Raw genomic sequence first — 6052 nt, forward strand, 5'->3', positions numbered from 1 at the left:
TCTTACATCGAACACACTGCGGAAGTTTCATCAAGATCAGTCAATGTATGCAGAAGTTATAACACACTTCCTGTTTCTCTTTTCTCGCCATAAATTTGTTTCCTCGCCACGGCCAAACCGTTCGAGATATCAAAAATCCCCTGGCAATTTTTCATCCTCAATGTCTTGACTTCATGCACACCGAGTTTGGTGGTTATCGGGTGAATTCTCTAGGAGGAGTATTTCAAATTCCAGAGGATGCATTTTTCAAACAACCCATAATAGCTGACTTCCTGTTGGGCGGAGCTAATAACATAGAGTGTGGAAGTTGTTCGGCCCGATGAGATCTATATGTGTACCGAGTTTCATATTATTTCATATAAGCGTGTTTGATATATTGACCAAGTTTTCGGACCCCGTTCCAGGGGGCGCTGTTGAGCCCCCCTGCCACGCCCGGGTACCAGCTTCAGTCCGGCCCTGATGGCCGCGGGTTCTGACCCGTGTGCAAAGTTTCAAGAGTTTTTGAGCATGTTAAGGGCCCCAAAAGTGCCCGAGAAGTAGGAAAAAATAATAATAATAATAATAACAAATAATCCTACCGAAAACAATAGGGCCTTCGCCCTTTCAGGGCTTGGGCCCTAATAATAAATAATCCTACCGAAAACAATAGGGCCTTCGCCCTTTCAGGGCTTGGGCCCTAATAATAAATAATCCTACCGAAAACAATAGGGCCTTCGCCCTTTCAGGGCTTGGGCCCTAAATATAGCTGCGAGCAGCGATTACGGGCCCAAGCCGGTTACCTAGTTACCTAAAGGCACCGGGGTGGCGGTACCGCCGGCTTTGGCCCTCCATCGCTGCTCGCAGCTATATTTATATATATATATATATATATATGTGTATATATATATATATATATATATACCGTTCAAAAGTTTTGGGTCAGGAAGATTTTTAATGTTCCCTTTCGAAAGCTACAATCGATGCTGCGCTGCTCAGCGCATTGGGAACATATTTCATCGTGACCAGCTGTGAATATTGTGTATAACACGTCAATGAAATTGACCCGGAGGTAATATAGCCTTGGTCGGTGACGTCATCGCCGCGCCCCCGCGACACGAGGCTATAAGTAGATGAGCCACAGGTGCATCGTCAGGTCTTTTGTCTTCAGACCATTACTGTGCATGTGTGAACGTCAAAACTCTCTCTCTACCTTTTATCTGCTACAGATCTTTGCTAGGAGTTAGTTTATTCAGGCAGTGTGCAGAAAATTTCTCATTTCTCAAGCCTTTTTCTCTCTCGTACATCAAAGAGTTTAAAAAAAGACGAGAAATGAGCCAACAAACATTAGTGTTGTGTTCTTCCATGTTCCCATCCCATGTCAGAACTGGATACACACACTTACTGCTTTGTTTGTTTGGGGAAAGAACATGCTGCCCTTGCATTTGAGCATGGTGATTGCGAGCACTGTGGAATGTTCACAGTTAAAGTGCTTCGCGTTCGCGTTGCTTATTTCAAAGGGGGTCCCAGCAAACATGCTCCTTTGGGGCCCGAATGGGGCCCTTGCGGGCAGCCCACTGTGGGCCCAGATACCGGCGTGAAATGCGGGGCACATGTGGGCCCCACACTATGGGGCCCAGGTGGGGCCCCATCGGGACAGCCCAAAGTGTGGGCTGACTGTGGGCTAGCCCACACTAAGTAGAGTGGGCCCCCATTGGGGCCAGTTGTGGGCCCACAGCAAACCCCTTAGGGACCCGTGTGGGACTACTGTGGGCAGCCCACTGTGGGCCCAGATACCAGCGTAAAATGCGGGGCACATGTGGGCCCCACACTATAGGGCCCAGGTAGGGCCCCATCGGGACAGCCCAAAGTGTGGGCTGACTGTGGGCTGGCCCACACTAAGTAGAGTGGGCCCCCATTGGGACCAGTTGTGGGCCCACAGCAAGCCCACGCTGTGGGCAAAGTGTGGGTATACTGTGGGTACATTGGGTTAAGTGTGGGCATACTGTGGGAACACTGTAAAAAGTGTGGGCATACTGTGGGTACACTGGGAAAAGTGTGGGCATACTGTGGACAATGCAAAGATGTATTGTAATATACCTGTGGCCTTAACAAACAACAAGATTAGTTTGGTTGTACTTTGCATTTGCCACAATACATGCAAAATAATTGCACTTGTTGAAAGTTGAAGTAGTACATTATAAGTTATATGTTTCAAATAGTTTCATTTATTCAGTCATGTAAAAAAAAAAAAAAAAAAAAAAAAAAAATATATATATATATATATATATATATATATATATATATATATATATATATATATATATTATATATATACACACAATACATTACCATTCAAAAGTTTGGGGTCAGTAATTTTTTTTAAATACTTTTGAAAGAAATCCCTTCATCTCATCAAAGCTGCATTTATTTAATAAATACATTAAAAAGAGCAATATTCTGAAATATTGTTGCAACTTTAAATAACTGTTTTCTGTTTTAATCTATTTTACAAAGTAATTATTCCTGGGATGTTAAAAAATTATGTTAATAATTTATTACAGTAGCCAGCATCCAGTCGTCAGCATGTAAATCGTGGAAAAAAAATCAGGAACGTTTGAACAGAACTGTCAAAAGAGCAGCATTTATTTTAAATAGATTTTTGTCTTCAGAGTCCTCAAGTCTTCTGGTTCTTCTGCTCCTTCCACCATCCCAGTCTCTTGCATTATGATTTAACAGGATCAGGATCAACCCCTTCGGATGCTGCGGCCTGGCTGTTTTTTGTGTCAGTTTTTTCTCTAAAGTGAGAAAAAAACAACAATTGAAATGTTAACATAAATTTTTTTACAAAAAAACAAAAACAAGGGTTGTTCCAAGTGTAATTTATATATGACTGGAGAAACCTGAGAATAATTTGAGTTCCGGAAAAATAGTTACAGGTGTTTATTATTATTAAAAACAAATTTAGGCGGTGTTGTTGAAAGAGAAACATACCGAGAGTGAACCAACTGAGGGCATGATGAAATAAGAGCATGAGAACAATTTATTAAAATTATCAACACAACGTAAAGAATAATTTTGTCAACTTGTACTCACACTCATGTCATTCCAAACCTGCATGATTTCTTCTGTGGAAGATGATATTTTGAAAAATGACTCAAAAAGTCAATGGGATCCAATGGGATTTTCATTGTATGAACAAAACAGATTAAACATAATTCAAAATATCTTCTTTTGCATTCCACAGAAAAAAGTAAATAATACATGTTTGGAACAACATGAAGAACAAACCTTTTAATGTCTTTATCAATAAATCATTGATAGATTTAACTTGCAGCCTGAATATGTTATTTTTATAAAAAAAAAATAGAGGGAATGTGTCTGACGGTCAAACGAGTACTTACACAGAAAAAGAGTGACCTGTGCCTGAGTGGCTCTTTTGGGTTTATTATTTAGCTGTTTGAGACACATCACAATTAAGGAAAAAAGAGAGAAGACAACTGAATATTAGTCAAATATTACATAAATCTATACAAATAAAAATGATTCTTTTTTCATCAGTGATTATTGACTAATTAATAGTTAATCTCTGGTCCTCGAAGTGCACTGTCTTGCAGTTTATGTTCAGACCTGATCAATCTCACTTGCTATTTTAACCAAAAGAGCTTGATTAGCTTGTCCAGGCGTGCTGGACCAGGGCTGGTGCTAAAGTCCTCAAGGGCCAGAGCTGAGGTCCCCTGCAAAATGTTCGGAACATGACTAGATCGATCACTTACAGCAGTGGTGTCCAGTCCTGGGCATGGAGGAGTTTAGCTCCAGCCTGTCTGTAGTGTCTGCTGATCCTGAAGACCTCGATCAACTGGTTCAGGTCTGCTTAACTGGGGTTGGAGCTCAATTCTGCAATCAGGATTAGATTGCAATAAATACTGAAAAGAGAGAGGACAAACAACATTTCAAATACAGTATTTAATGTTGATCTTAACTTTAAGATTAATAAATGCTGTAGAAGTAATTGTTCACTAATTGTTGGTTCATGTTAACTAAAGCTAACAAAATGAAACCTTATTATAAAGTGTTACCATTTATTAATAATGAGAGAGTTGGCCATACGAGTATAAAATGAATTAATAGGAATCTTAAACTGGTTCAAACTAGGCTACTGTATTGTATATTCATGTTAATACTAGGCACAAATGGCATTATAGCACTCCTTTCATTTGCCCTCCAGGTGGGCGTTCCTATAATGTGTGAGTCATGTGACGTCACGTGAAATCAATGAATTAACCGTCCAGTGAATATTTTTAAGTTAAATAAATTAGTTTACTTTCATTCACACATTTGGAAATTGTCAACAAAACCTTTACAATACTATCAAAATCTCTCATATACTGTACACGTACAATGTGATTAAAAGCCAAAATTACAGCACAACCTGCCTCTAGCTAGTAACAGTTAGCTGCTAACTTAACGGATGAGATGCTAGCGGACTTTTCCTGAAGACACTAAATCATTTCTATAAAGTAAATATTCAACGGAAGCGTGTCATTTACATGAAAGAATGTGTCAGAAGCATTTGTATGTACTATTTGTGTAAGTTTGGGGACTAAACTTACCTGAAAGTAGTGAAAACAACAGTGAGAGACGGAGTTACTGCTTGTGTCAGTTGAGCTGTCGTCCCGTTTCCATGGTAACGGCCTCCGCTCCAGTTCAAATGCGGCTCGAATGTTCAGCGCGAGCGCCCATTAAAACACGTAAAAGTCACGCAGCATTTACATAAACATAGAATTGATGGAGGGAATTATTTGATAATCAGATAAAATATCTTGAAAACTTTGGTTTGTTCCATTTGTTCCTATTTTAATAAAACCTGTTTAATTATAACCTCAGTGAGATCAATTATGCAACATAATAACTTAAAAATATCCATTAGGGAACGTTCTCTATAAGTTACTTTAAGGTTATTCAAAAAAATAACCACCCTGCAACGTTCTGGGAACGTTATTTTATGGTTGCAAAATAATAACTTAAAAATAACCATTAGGAAACGTTCTCTATAAGTTATTTTTAGGTTATTTAAAAGTAACCACCCAGCAACGTTATGGGAACACTATTTTATGGTTACATAAAAATAAAACCAAAAAAGAATGTTCCCCTAACGTTAGTATTTGGTTCCCAAAAAAATAACCAAACGGGAACCAAAAACTAACGTTAGGGGAATGTTCTGTGTTAACTGGGTGGTCTGTCTGACTTTATCAGTCTGTCTGGGAACAGCTGCAACAAGCAAACAGGTAAAGATAGTACTTGTCTTGCTGTCTTGTTGACTGTGTGCAGTTTTAGTTAAGTATGGGATTGACTGTTGAATGAAATAACATTTATGACATTTTACAGGATCGTTAAAATAGTTTGATTAACCCTGAGCTTCTAATCTTAAAACAATGATTTAACTGTACTGTTATGGTGGGTTGCCCACAGTAAACCCTCATGGTGGCCCCACAGTGAAAAACAGCTATGGGCCCCGCATGGGCTAACCCACTGGGGGCCTGTGTGGGTTTTTCTGTGGGCAGTCCCACAGTGGGTTGCCCACAGTAAATCCTAATGGGGGCCCAAATGGGTAAAACAGCTATGGGCCCCGCATGGGCTAACCCACTGGGGGCCTGTGTGGGTTTTTCTGTGGGCAGTCCCACAGTGGGTTGCCCACAGTAAATCCTAATGGGGGCCCAAATGGGTAAAACAGCTATGGGCCCCGCATGGGCTAACCCACTGGGGGCCTGTGTGGGTTTTTCTGTGGGCAGTCCCACAGTGGGTTGCCCACAGTAAATCCTAATGGGGGCCCAAATGGGCAAAACTGCTATGGGCCCCACATGGGCTAACCCACTGGGGGCCCGTGTGGGTTTTCTGTGGGCAGTCCCACAGTGGGCTTGCCCACAGAAAGCCCACATGGGGCCCGAAAGGGTTTGCCCTTGCCCACACTGTCCCACAGAAAACCCACACTTACCCACAGTGGGCCCACACTGGCATGTTTGCTGGGGTAGCGCCCATAATGATTGTGGGGCTCGCGTGCGATCTGGCTGAGAAG

At 41.1% G+C, this 6052-nt stretch overlaps 1 long non-coding RNA gene across 1 annotated transcript; it reads right to left on the bottom strand.

The window, feature by feature from the left end:
* Positions 1-2645: 2645 nt before the first annotated feature.
* On the bottom strand, positions 2646-3772 carry LOC307156513. The gene is made up of 3 exons (XR_013820725.1): positions 3753-3772; positions 3381-3432; positions 2646-2774 (listed from the first exon to the last, which is right to left on the bottom strand). It is a non-coding gene; the product is annotated as an uncharacterized lncRNA (long non-coding RNA).
* Positions 3773-6052: the final 2280 nt, after the last annotated feature.

This window comes from Squalius cephalus, assembly GCF_949319135.1.
Source record: "Squalius cephalus genome assembly, chromosome: 3".
NCBI lineage: Eukaryota > Metazoa > Chordata > Actinopteri > Cypriniformes > Leuciscidae > Squalius > Squalius cephalus.